Raw genomic sequence first — 15,218 nt, 5'->3', positions numbered from 1 at the left:
TAAGTCCCTCCCCTTCCGGTCGACCACCATGGGACCTTATTTCGGAAAAATATTGTATGGTAGTCAATGGCGACAGAGACAACAAATATTTTGATCTCGTTTGAATTGTGCCCTGATTTACACATATGATGTTTGTCAATTTAAAAGATACATTTTAAAGTCAAGAAAGTCGCAGCTTGATGTAAAACTGCTGAGGTATAAGACTGTGAAAATACGTAATTACAAAGACTACAAACCCAGAAGGCGCCGCGCGCACATGTGACGTCATACCTTTTCTCTCAATGAATGAAGCTAACTTTACTGAAGCTAACGTCTGTCATTTTTTCTATAGTCTTACATTATAATCGTAACGTTACGCCGTCATGCCTGAGTGTTTTGAGCCAGAATACACACATACGAGCAACGGATCTTGTGACGTACATAGTGCGAGACGAGAGATGTAGTTCATTGAGCGATTTTCACATAAAACTAAATGTTACTCTTCTGTTTTATGACAAACTGCGACTTTCTTGACTTTCATAATTACCTTTTAAATTGACAAACATCATATGTGTAGTTCAGGGCACAGTTCAGACGGAATAAAAAGATAAGTTGTCTCTCGCCATTGACTTCCATACATATTTTTTCCGAAATAAGGTCCCATGAGCTGGAAGCGGAGGGGCGGGACTTAGGCTCTCTATTCCATTCGAAAGGGAGCATCACTACTTTAAAGGGTGCAGGGGAGATATCGAACACCCACATGAAACCATATGTCACTTTCACTTTACTTTTAAAGGTAACATCAAAATTCATACTTTTTAGAAAATTCAGCAATTAATATTGTTGTAGAAATAAAAGTTTTGGGTCAAATAAAGTGTATTTGCGTCTGATGTTATTTTATCTGTTTAATGTCTATTGTCACACTTGCAAATATGAAGGTTGCACTGGTTGCAGAAAGGAAGAGTATTGATGCAGCAGTCACTTTATTAACAATAAACCAAAAAAAAACAAAAACAAAAAAAAACATGCAGGGGCACAGGAGAATACTGGAATGCAGGAGAATAAAAATCAATTAAAAATAAACGAGAACAGACCAAGAACAACTCAAATTGAGGGCTATACATAAACAGAGTAACTAAACAAGGAGTGCCGCGTTATTAAACAAAAGAGATTAGGCCCATTGAACGTGTTAACTCACTTACCATTCTTTTATTGCACAACTCTCTCACCCATAACAACTTCTCCGGTTCCTCCAGCCCCTCCCAGCCTCTGTCTCTTAAAGAGGCCCATAACAAACACATAATAATCACACCACAAGGAGCAGGTGGAACAAATCAATCAAACAATGAGTTGCCATGAAACCATTGAAACAAAAGGGAAACACAGGAAACAAAGATCTACAAACTAAAAGTCCATGAAAACAAAACAGAAACCAAAATGAATGTTATATCTATTAATTTGGCATTTGATCAATACAAACAAAAAGCTTAAATATGTAGGTGATATTTCACATCAAGGTTGAATCACTTTTGCATGAACACCAGTTGTGGCACTAACATAAATTATGTTCAGAATCAAATAAAGGGGTAAAGGGTGCATTAGTGGTGGGAACTAAACTCTGTAGGACTTTGTTCCTCCATTAAATGAGTTTGACACCCCATGACTTACATTAAGCCATATGTCACTGCCACTTTACTTTGAGTCTAATAATGTAACATCTGAATACATTTTGAGAAAATGTAGCTGTTAAGATTGCAATAAAAGGCCTGGGTCAAATATATTTTAATTGCTTATTTAATTCAAATGTATTTTAACTGTGTACTGTCTCTTTATTTGGCATTTGGTAAAAGCAACAAGGTAATAGGCGATATAAGTTGGGTTTAAATTGATTCAATTCAAAGTTAACTTGCACCTCAGTGAGCAAATAAATTGCAAGGATGAGCAGTACACTTTGTACACCGTCGCATGTATCATTCCTATTTTGCACCCGATGCACAGCTGACACACAGACACACGTTGGTAAATTAGGGAATGAACTTGCGATCCCGAGGGCAGCTCAGCGAAAAGAGGAGGCGTGTTACGGCGCAAACGTTCCCTGGTGCTATATTACACTATTTCAGAAAAATGTTCCGCCACAGACAAGGAAAAACCTTTTAAGGGCGCATGCTTGGCCATAATGTAGCGTGTGCAAAATGCGCATACACTTTGCTGCTCTCATCTACACAGATGCAGCAGTTCCCATTTTTGCAAACCATACATATGAAAAATATTACCAAACGAGGGAAATCATTGTGGTGTCCATGAAGATGTGACAAAATAGGCAAAAATCTAGCTACCAAATTATTATACGCCTGTTTAACCAAAGCTAATTTGGGTGGGTTTCTCCCATCCTCATACAATGTCACTTCTCTGTCTTTTACGGCCCTGACATTCTGATTGGTTTATTGCACGTTACGCCCAAACCTCACCTATGAGTAATGTAGCTACTTCAGACCTGTAAGAATTGAGAAATTAGGAGATGCCGGACAGTCTGGTTAAAGAGCGACCAGACCCTGAGAGGACAAAAGGACCTCTCTGGAAATTAACATTTGAACTAGCCCTCGTTCACTATCGTGACGAAAAGTCTCGCCTCCGAGTCATAATCTACATCTCTTTCCCCCTTCTCTCACCCCCTCTCTCTCATGCTCAGATAATCTGAATTCACCCAAGAAAATGTATAGTTTAATGTGAATGATTAACATCGAGTATTATACATATTTAGTATCATTTTAAATGTCTCATTGCGACTGGTACAAATGTCTCATTTCCAAATAAGTAAAACAAAAGGTAAACAGGTTTTTAAGAGTTTAGGGATAACTGACACACAAAGGAAGGTGGTCTCCTGGCAAATGGTCTCCTACCCCCCAAAAGGTGTAACCTCTGAATGCAAATTTCTTTTGTTAGTACATGTTTCCATGTGAAAGAGGTCTGTCTATATAATGGAATGTAGCAAAGGGTTCGGGGCCTTTCTGTACTTCAGATTAGCCTGATACTCGAGGGGGACGAATGGAAGACGACATTCATCAATCCGACAGGCCACTACGAGTACCAGGTGATGCTGTATGGCCTGTCCAACTCCCCCTCCGTATTCCAGGGGTATATGAATAAGGTGTTCCGAGAGTACCTCTAACGCTTCGTCATTGTCTACCTCAACATCCTGATCTACTCCTGGATCCTGGCCGAACATCACCAACACGTGACGCAGGTCCTCCAAAAGCTGAGAGAACACCATCTCTATCTCAAGATGAAGTGCGAGTTCCACATGCCATCCGTCCAGTTCCTTGGATATATCATCGACCAACGAGGTATCCAGATGGACCAGAGGAAGGTGGCCACAACCTGTTAATATAAAAGAACTCCAACGCTTTCTAGGCTTTGCCAAATTCTACCAAAGATTCATCCAGAATTACAGTCTTCTCAGCTCACCTCTCACCTCACTCCAGCCCAAGTCTCTGTCCTGGAACCCCTTGGCCACAGAAGCCTCCCAACGCCTGGAGAATGCCTTCATCCCCTTTCCAATCCTGGTACACCCCAATCCAGAACTCCCATTTGTGGTCGAAGTTGACGCCTCTACCAGCGGGGTTGGAGCGGTTCTATCCCAGCAGCAGGGTGAGCCTCCTCGACTCCATCCGTGCGCCTTTTACTCCAAAGCTGTCTCCAGCGGAGCAGAATTATGATATTGGAAATCGTGAGCTGCTGGTGATCAAGCTCGCCTTGGAGGAATGGAGACACTGGCAGGAGGGAGCTCACCACCATTTCGAAGTCATCACAGATCACCGGAACCTGGAATATCTCAGAGAAGCCAAACAACTCAACCCAAGACTAGCCCGTTGGGCTCTGTTTTACACATGGTTCGAATTCACCGTGGCCTACCGACCTGGTACCGAGAATTGCGGGTGCCTTGTCCTGTCACCACATGTCTTTTTTGGGCTAGGGCATGTGAACTGTGCAGAGAGTGTTCGTTAAATTGTCTGTTAAGCTTTGCTACTTGCAGAGTGCTGGTTTGTGTCATTAGATTGTGATTGTCTGCGTTTTATGAAATAGGGAGGAGGTCTGCCTCTGCCCAGTGACCAGCACTTTTCCTCTTGTATGGCCTTTTTTGTGACAGGAATTACAGAATCTGTTCAGTTTGCCACAGTGTGGCTTTCTGAATTCTCCTGCAGATGGAGGATTTTCATGACATTCTAACACAGCTACCTCACAATGCATTTGTTTTCCTGACTCAATTTTTGTTGCCCAGCTAACAATACCTTCAAATGTATTTTGTGCTGGAGAAGCAACACATGAGCAATTGCTGTACACACGGCCCTGCATTTGTAAGCAGTAATTCAAGTAGAATTACATTGTTGTGGTTAACACCTTCAATTCCAGAATACTCCTCAAAAAGTTCAAACATATTTTCTGCATATGTCTCAAACGATTCTTCCGTACTCTGTTTCCGATTGAAAATCAATTCCCATCCAATAGGACTACAACCACGCAGATCACGAAGGCATTGTTTTAGTCTATTAAAGATTTCACTCTCAGGCTCATGCTGATACATTGACTGCACAATGGTGCCTGTCATCAAAACCTGTGGTATCTTATAGATCAGAACATCTGGAATTGAGCTGATAACAATTTGCCAAATATCTTTTGGTTCGAGCTGAAATGCATGTTTTTGACTAACAATGCATCTCCACCATGGTTAAAATGGCCCTTTCAAAGGGAATGGTCCGATCTCTGCTTTAAACAAGTTACATTCACTTACCGTTAAAAGGACGCCGAATGGTTTACTCCGTGCCATTTGGGTGCCGTATCACCTTAAAGGTCCCGTTGCATGCGATTCCATGTTTCAAACTTTAGTTAGTGTGTAATGTTGCTGTTAGAGCATAAATAATATCTGTAAAATTATAAAGCTCAAAGTTCAATGCCAAGCGAGATATTTTATTTAACAGAAGTTGACTACAAAAAACGGCTCGATTGGACTACACCCCTTTACATCCTGCATTAGTGACATCACCAGAACCGTTTCTTGACTAACCTCCGCCCACAGGAATGCTCCCTCAACTCTACTGGTTACTTGCGCACTTCTTATAACTTAGCCTACTGTGTTTACTCAGCTCTTACGGTGATTTTCTGAAGTAAAACTGACGCTTCATCTTTTGTGTGATGTACAATAAACTTTATTAAACTCATCAGTACATGTTTGATCATCATTCAGACAGCAGACTTGTAGGTTATTAATAAATAATGGATACATAGCCTACAAGCAGATGACAAATACGTTATAATAACCGTAATTAAACTACTAAACCATACCTGTTTCATCTCTATACAGCAATCTGACTCTGTAGGCATTATTGTCCGACTCGAAATGAACGCCGTTACTGAGAGTTTCTGATATTATCATCATTCCGTGAGATGAATTTTTCCTGACAGACTGAGCACGAGCTCATGAAGCTCCGCCCCCTGTGCCGTCCAGCAGCAGCTCATTTGCATTTAAAGGGGACACACTGAAACAGGTCGTTTTTCTGAGCCCCAAAAAATGTCAATTTAAACATGCTGTAAAAAATGATCTGTTGGGTATTTTGAGCTCAAACTTCACATACACACTCTGGGGACATCAGAGACTTATTTTACATCTTGTGAAAAGGGGCATAGAACGGGACCTTTAAGGGCTGAAACAGGCAATCTTTTCAAAAGTTTATCACATGCTTCATATGTCTGAAAAGATACAGGATTATTAGAGCAGGCTGCCTCATCTAAGAAGTACACATTTTTAGTCCCATTGCTGTTACGCGTTTTGGGAGACTTGGACTTTTTAGCATTTAGCTTAGCCTTAAGATCTGCAATGGTGTTTTTGTGATTTTTACACTTTTCAGTCAAGGCTAACAGCTCCGCTAGTAATCTATCTAGCTGTGTTTGAAGATCTTGAATCTTTGCCTCAGACTTTTGTGCATCTGCATTTTTAGATAGTTTCCCCATTTCGATGACCAATTGCTGTGAAGCCATTACTCCAAGGATAAAATAATCCAATGTCAAATGAGAAAAACCAAAGTAGTTGCAGTGGTGGACGAAGTACACATACCATGTACTTGAGTAAAAGTAAAGATACTCAAGGTAAAATATTACTCAAGTAAAAGTAGAAGTGCTGCCTTTAAACATTCACTTGAGTAAAAGTACAAAAGTATTTGCCTTCAAATGTACTTAAGTATCCAAGTACTATGATTTTTTTATGGCTATAATTGTCCTATTATTATTTTTGTCACAAGACTCTTGCTTAACTCAGTCTACGTGAAGACTCCAATGTCACTCTTGGCACATCAATCTATTAATAAAATGACATTAATTAGTCTATATATATATTTATATTATATATATATTTGAATTGAATACATTTTTTTGTGTTTAATTTTGGACGGAAGGGGACTGTTCCCATAAGGTATAATACATTTACAGTATTTACTGTATATATTTTTCACGAGCGTCTAGTTATAATAGGCCTATTATAAACATCCTAATGTTATGATACATTCACATAAACCTGCACAATGCCATTAAACACACAAACACACACACACACACACACACACATTTATACATATATAATATATATATATTATTTATTTATTTATTTATTTATTTTTCTACGTTATGGGAGCAGCCTATTTCCCTCCAAAATTAAACACCAAAACGTATTAATGCTGCTACTCCCCAGAAAAAAAATGCTATTATATGCAAGTAATTTTAGTGTCAACATAATAAGCAATGCTCATTATGCGTCAATATTTACCGATAATTGCTGCAATAATAGCTGCTGCTCTCTGCCCCGCTTAAAATCATTGGCAACGCGATTTGTTTGGAACTATTGAGAGCTACACGAATCACGTGACCGCGCGGCGGCGAGATTGCAGCGGCTGCACACTGCACAGGCCATTCGAATGATATTAAAATACTGCGACTCGAGATAGATCGATTAGTGTAGTGTAGACGGCTCTGTATGCTTTTAAATCACTCTCGCGATGTCATAAACGGATCGGTCTGTGCAGCTCTGGTTCAAGTCGAACAAGCCTATAGTGTGTCGCAACCTTATACTGTCGCATATGGTCGCAACTCTCATAACGGCTCTGGTTCACGCAGATAGCGCCAAGGCAAGTTCAAAACAAAGCACGCAAGTTGTAGACTAGTGATTGGTGGCTCGTTTGACCAGTTAAGTTTTTATCCACTCATAAATAAAAAGGAACGACTGATTTTGAAAATGTAGTAGAGTAAAAAGTAAGATATTTGACTTTGAAATGTAGTGGAGTTAAAGTAAAAGTCTTCCCAAATTTAAATACTCAAGTAAAGTACAGATACACAAAAAAACTACTTAAGTACAGTAACGAATTACATTTACTTCGTTACTGTCCACCACTGAGTAGTTGCGGATACAAAAAAGTACCGCACGATTAAAACTCCTGAAAAATGTATCACATCGGGCTCACCAAAAACTGTAAGGCTGGAAGTTTACGCTGCTATTTTGAACCAATAATCGGAACAAAAGGCAGTTCAAGGATAACATGTATAATTCAAATATTTATCTGACTCCATATAATTAATCTGACTCCATTAAAGTTGTTGTTATTCTTTAACCTCTTATTCTTTAAAGGTGAAGGTCTTTCTTAAAACTGATAGGAAAACGTAGGATTTAACCTGAACGTTTAGATAACGAAAGTTATAATCACTTTATCTTTCAACATAATCAGTGATAAAAGGAAAGATTCTCAAAGCCTTTAAAGCAGGTGTGGTAGATTTTTAATAGGCTAGATAAAATAGTAAACTGTATATTGAAGTAACCATGTTTCTAACGTTACTTCTCTTTTTAGGCCTAACATGATAACACTTTGAAACACAATGTACTAAAACGTTCTGTTCTGTGTTTTTGGATGTTGTATTTTTGCCATACCCCTTTGACTTTGGTTGTGAGAGTATAAAAATAACAAATTTGGGAAATGAAACTAGACATGTGACTAAATTTGAACCTTGTGATTAACAATGAAGTAATCATTAAAACAAAGTTTGCTTTACCTGTAACAGAAGGGTTTGTCTATGAAAACCAATCAAATTGTGTGGAAATTATGTAATGCAGTATGACATTTTTGCTATACCTCCTTATTCTATAAAAACTGTTGTATTCTTTTAGTTGGTAGGATTCTCAATGGAATTTGTCTGAGATCCTCCGGCCTTGCTTCTTCTTGGTGGAGATTCTCTGAGAACTGCTCGGGAAGATCTCTTGGCCGTGATTCAAGTATTTAAAGGACATTTGCTAAGGTCTGTTTGTCAATTATTCCTGCGCAGGAAGTAAGCTAGTTACGGGAACAGGTATTAGACCCAGCCGACGTCGATGTGTAGACGCGCTAGGGTATAGGATTAGACTCAGCCACCGTCAATGTGTAGACACGCTAGAGTATAGGATTTGCACCCAGCCGACGTCGATGTGTAGACGCGCTAGAGTATAAATATTATAGGCCCAGGTAGGCTTAGGTCAGATGAGATAGGACTTAGTTAGGTTTAGGGAAAAATCTACGACAATCTGGCGGGCCATCCACGAGGAAACACGTTGTCTTCATTCTGCCAGACTGCAGAACCCTGTTCGACAGAGGGACCATTCCAGACGGGCTAAAAGGACTTAAATTATTAAGGTAGGTAGGATGACTGACCTCAGCACTTTTCCTTTAAAATGCTTCTAAATTAATTAAATGGTTTAACTGAATTTTGGCTATTCTGTTAAGTAAATTTAAGAAAACTGGTGATCAGATTTAAAAGATTTAAGGATTTAAAAAAAAAAAATTTTTTTTACCTTTGCTAATAAGGGCAGTGATTATGGTTAAATTCAACCAAATTGGTAGGCTATATGTTGAATATTTTTATTTGTTGCGAGAGTGCGCCCAGAAAGCTGTTAATGAAACTATTTGTTCTGGCAAAGAGCAACTAGTCATGCTGGAAACCTATCACGGGCGTGCAACAAGATGAACCCAAGCGCAGACAGTACACAATACAAACGGGATTTATTGATATAAAACAGAAAACAAAACCCACGAGGGGGCAAAACACAGGTAACGGGTGACTAGACTGACAAGGCTTAACTATATAAAGACAATAAACTTCACAAACAAAAACTCTAGACAAGGTATTCACAGCAACAACAAGCATAGATACACATTTCACAATGAACCGACAAAGGACAGCAAACACAAGGGGATTAAATAGGGACAAACTAATGAGGGAAACGGGTGATAATTAGGAGGAGATAATTACTAAATGAGGGTAACAAGGAGGGCGGGGCTGGGAAACGAGACAACACAAGCACATGGCCAAACTAATGACCAAGCGCTTGTACACAAAACATGGGTCTGTCATGATCCTGCCACAAGACTAGAGAACTACTAAAACACAAGGCAGAATCATGACAGAGTTAGTTGTGACAGGGGTGGCTGAGGAAACACACAGGGTCTTGGGAACAGGGGAAGTCACAACAGGGGCGGCAACAGGGGGAACAGGAGGAACAGGGGGTCTCTCCGCTGCCGACTTGGACACGGCGCTCTCCGCTGCAGTCTGGGGCACGGCGCTCTCCGCTGCAGCCTTGACAGGGGCCTCCAAGATCCGGACTAGGCTCTCGAGGTACTTAGATAAGGTATTGGCAGAAACAGACCGCAAAACCTCTTTGGCAGCTGAATCGGCCACGGACCTCTCTGCTGCACTCACCACAGTCTGTTTCCCCACTGCTGCAGCGGGTTCTGGGACAGCGCTCACGGCTGCAGCGGGCTCAGGACCAGGCAAGGACGACGGTTGGGAGGTTCCTCTCCTCCTCTTCTTCCTTCTGGGCCGTGGTACCGAGGCTGTAGCTGGACTGGTGACTCTATGGAGTTCCGCGGGAATTGGAACAGGCGCTGGGAAGACAGTCCCGGGAGGTGTAGACTCCGTCGACGAGGCCTCTGATGTGGACTCCCAGGACAGCCGTCTTCCCCGCTTGCCACGAAGAGTAGCCACTTCGGGAGTAGTGGAGAAAACAGTCTGGTCCCCCAGCGTAGCCACGGCAAGAACAAGACCCTCCGGGATCACGGGCAGCTTGCCAGGTGGAAGTGGGCTAGTGGCACTGGGCGAGTCTCTCCGTGACAGGTGGGCCACCATCTCCTGGAAAGGACGACAGACCAGCCTCTCCCGTTTAGCCAGAGGGGGGATATCATTAAGGCCCGCAATGAGGTAGCGATTAAGGAGGCTCTCAGGTAAAAAACACCTCCTCTCCTCCACGACCCGTGCATACTCATTTAGAGATCGTTTTTCCTGGGGAGGAATTGGCAGTTTTTCCATCTTGGAGTCGGAGATGGCCTTGAGCCACCAATCCTCCAGAGGGTCCGCTGGAGACTGAAGGGACGAGGACAAACTGTCTGCTGGGTTCAGTTGTGGTCGGTTCATTCTATCACGGGCGTGCAACAAGATGAACCCAAGCGCAGACAGTACACAATACAAACAAGATTTATTGATATAAAACAAAACCCACGAGGGGGCAAAACAACACAGGTAACAGGTGACTAGACTGACAAGGCTTAACTATATAAAGACAATAAACTTCACTAACAAAAACTCTAGACAAGTGTAGCATTTAGAGTTACTTGACACAGGGACAGGTCACTCTAGGCACCTGATATTGGACCAGTGACTAGGTTCGTTACAGGAGGGTAAGTGATCAAGGCACACAAGGACACAGATAATAGCGGGAAATTAATCGAATGTATTTTGTTGGTGCAAAAGTAATAATAATAAAAAAACAAATGTAATACAACCACAACAATTGAAGAAAAATAAATAAAAACAAATAAAATAATTGTTCTTTTCAATCCCTTGTTGTTCTTTTTGGTATCTTTGAGCTCTGCTCGCTATTTAAATAGGTTTATAAAAAGCTTCCTTTTCTATTTGTTTCTAGGTATTCAACTTATATTTCAGTTGTTTAGTTTCTATTTTGGTTTATAGATATTTAGTTTTACTAACTGTTAGTTTAATAAAAGCTTTTCTTATCTTTAGGTTTTTTATATCTTTATATAAAAAATCATAGAAAATATTAACCCAAATTAAAACAATTGAAATAAGAAAAGAAAAGTACAATATCACAATAGTTCAATTTGAAACAATTTGAAAACAATATAACAATCAATAACTTCTCAGTCTGTGTATAAATTAATGTTTCTTTGTCATCCAAAGTGGAAAAATATGTTAGTGTGTGCAAACGTCTCTTAGTGTGTAGATGAAAGCTTTGTTTCAACAGTCAATGGTGCAAAATGATTGCTTAAGGAAAAGTCCGATCCTACCGATCAGAATATATGCAATGAACTGGATTCCACCTGATCAGTAGAAGCACTAATCCATTGGAACGCACGGGATTACTCCGTCCGCACTTCTCAAATTCACAGAGGTTCAGTTGGGAGGCTCGCCATCTCATGGTATGAAGGGTTTGATCCAATCACACCAAAAAACCTGACCAAATCCGGGGTTCATATGCTTTTAACCCACATTGGATTTCACAGGGGTTCTCAATCAACAATCATCAGCGGCAATATCAACAATCACGTTCTAAAAATAACCCAATATAGTTAAATAATAGGTCTGCAACATATTATACATCATATTATTCGAATATTAGAAAGGATTATTTAGATATTTGCCTCAGATTCATCTTAGCTTTTTTTTCTCTCGCGATCAGCAATGTGTGCGTCTCTCGTTGCTTTCGCGTCTCGTCTCAATGACGTCACGCGCAATCTCCGTCCAGACTGAATATATTAATTAGGCATTTAGTCATTTTATCAATTTATTATTTTAAACTGCAATGACGTTATTCAGCTTTTTGTTTAATACTTTCAGTATTTTATTAGAAATATAATTATTTGAAAATTATATTATTTTCTTTCTGTTTCTTAAATAGCTGAATTCTAACCTGTGTTACACAAGGTATTCACAGCAACAACAAGCATAGATACACATTTCACAATGAACCAACAAAGGACAGCAAACACAAGGGGATTAAATAAGGACAAACTAATGAGGGAAACAGGTGATAATTAGGAGGAGATAATTACTAAATGAGGGTAACAAGGAGGGCGGGGCTGGGAAACGAGACAACACAAGCACATGGCCAAACTAATGACCAAGCGCTTGTACACATAACATGGGTCTGTCATGATCCTGCCACAAGACTAGAGAACTACTAAAACACAAGGCAGAATCATGACAAAACCAGATTTGGGAGGAAAATACCCCGAGATGCTGTAGTAATGAAACTTGCTTTTTGTTTAAATAAGACTTTAATTTTGATTGAATATAAAGAAAGATAAAGAGAGAAATGAGAAATATTGAAATGTTGAAATAAGATTGAGATAAATAAAAAAAATGAAATTGTTAAAATTATAAATCATAATAATAGGAATAAGCACAATTTTGAGTCATGAAGAAACTTTTATGAGTTAGACTTTGATTTATTAATGTATATGAGATATATAAAACCGATCAATAGGTGCTCTTAAAGTGATGAATAAATAGTAAGTGATGAATAAATAGTAAGTGATGAATAAATATTTAAAGATATATAAATAATATATAATATATAAATAAAATAATGATATTAACTGCACGTGTTTAAATATTATACTTTCTATCTGAAGGTGTCTAGAATTTGTATCCCGTTATCCCTGGGAGAGAGTGTGAAAAAGTTTATCCATTGCAGAGATTCTAAGAGTCAATGTTTTATGTTCACTAAGATAATTTTTGAGCATTGTACATAGTATGAGAATGAGATTGGGTGACAGAGTTTAAAATAGAAATTGTGATTTGAACAAGTACATAACAGACATCTTATTAGTAGTCATTTTATTTAGGTTTCTTGTAAAAAAAAAAATAAAAAAAAAGACAAAGAATTATTTTCATTTACATTATACACTGTATTATAATTGGAGTTTTTCCTGCTTTTTCCTGCATCTTTGCAATGAAGAAAGCTTGCTTTTTTCTGCAATGAAGGACAAAGCTTTTTAATAAATTGAAGAATTGCTGTGTTGTAAACCAGAAGAGACTATTGGAAATTGAGCTGTTTAATTTGATTTTTGCGGTTCTCTGAGTGTTCAAGATTTCAGACAGCTACCTTGACAATTTGGAATGACTGCAGAAAAACAAAAGAGGAAGTGGGGCCTGCAGCCGCCCTCCTGAAAGAGGAAGTTGACACTTCTGAGAGGGGTCAGCATGGGGAGACTGAGACAGTGCAAAGGTGACAAATTGACTTGGGACTTTTCCTAAAGACAATTTTGCCATGCATTATGACATTTTGTGGCAGGATGGATCAAAAGCCAGACCGAGGAGAGTGCCATCACAGCCTGACGATCTAATGCATCAGCCTGAAGTTCAACTGAATGTCAATCCACACAGAAAGACAATCAAATGTATCAGCCTTGTGAGCTAGGTGCTGCGTTTTCAATGATCACTACAGAGACAGTTTCAAATTTAGTTATTTATCATATTAACTTGCTTACTGTTTTTGATTATCCACTGGTTTCAGCAATTCTTCATATTTCTTCAACTAACACTTTGAACCTGCTTTCAATAGGTACCAGTAAAAGCCCTACTGCATGAAGTGCAATAGCGGAAGTGAGAGCATGACTCACGAATCGGTTAAAACTGAGGCTGGATTTGGCATAGTGAGGGTTATTACATTAACTAGTGGTAAAAGCATGAATAGGTTATTGAATATGCAGAATTCTATGGAAAAGAAAAATACAATATAGGGCATATATAGGGTAATATATATACAATATAAAGACATTATGGCTATAAAAGCAACAATATTGGTCCCTCCATTTCATTAAAAGGTAATTTTCTAGACTCAGTAGAAACAATGTTTCTAATTTTAATCTTTTGAAATCACATGCTGTCATCACCAGGTGTACGAAATGGAAATGTTATTTTCTTTTTGTCCATGGATCCAAGATTTTGTGAAGATTTCCAAATCTTCTTTTAAATAGCTTATGAGCAACAGCAAAAAATTGAAATTGTGCAATGAATGACAAATTGCATTTGAGAAATTAAAACGGATTCTCTCAACTGCAATTGTAGGTCTATACGATTAATTATTTAAAAGTGTTTAATCTGTTTAATTTTGAAAAGTTAGGTTTACATTCACTGTGTAAACTCAATCACGTGGCGACTGCATCGGACAATTGAAAATAAATATCCTAACGTTTAGACACTGTCGCAAGGGGAATGCCACAGTGTGTCTACGTTCAGTAGTTTCTGTCGTCGTAAAAGTTGTTACCGTTCAGATTTGGTGGTATTCCACACCTAATATATACATATATATATATATATTCCCCATTCAGTTCATAAACTGCTAAGGCAGATAAGAATGTATGAATCTCTGGCCAGAGAGGGGTGTGTGAAAGTGTGTGTGCAATATGGTGTTCTAAGACAAATAAATTATGTCAATCAAAACAGCTGTATCTAAATTTAAGTGGGCCCACAGGTTAAAGGGGTGGTTTACTGCCTTTTTTCTTAGCTTGATTATGTTTATGGGCTGCAATATAACATGTCTTCGTGTTTCGTTTGTTAAAAAACGCCTTATTTTTCATAAATTTCACCTTTATTGTAAGCCGCTTCCTCCTCTGTCATTCGAACGACCGGTTGACTTCCTGATTCTATGAAACCACTCCCTCAGAAAGAGGCAATGAGCTCAGATTGGTTAGTTCGGCCGGTGTGTTGTAATTGGCTAAACTGCGTCCGGAATCTTCACGCCCATTACCTTTACGGGCGACAGTTGCATGTGCTCCGGACCCGGTCAAATGTAATGGTGTCAATATTGCCTCATCAGTTTGAGCCAGAATCAGACCCAGAGAGCGGTGATGAAGAGAGTCAAGCAGAACCTCCGCAAACACGGCTCTTACTAAACGTTTCTGAATGGTAATTTTTTTTAATTATTATTATTTTCTCAAAGAATTTCCACACGCTGTTACTTGAAAATGCTACTGCTGTTTGTTAGCTTTTGAGATACGCTTTCCCCCTGATTAAACATTTAATATAACTGAATACATGACTGAGTAATACCGTTTTTTAAAGATATTGTTTTATTGATAGAATGAACAACCGTTTAACTATTCACAAAACTTACCGGTAGTTTACTCAGTTTGTCGTTTTCTTTAGGTGTACAT

Source organism: Scardinius erythrophthalmus, assembly GCF_964197995.2.
Source record: "Scardinius erythrophthalmus genome assembly, chromosome: 10".
NCBI lineage: Eukaryota > Metazoa > Chordata > Actinopteri > Cypriniformes > Leuciscidae > Scardinius > Scardinius erythrophthalmus.
The sequence above is the reverse complement of the archived record's forward strand: the minus strand, read 5'-3'. Positions refer to the sequence as shown.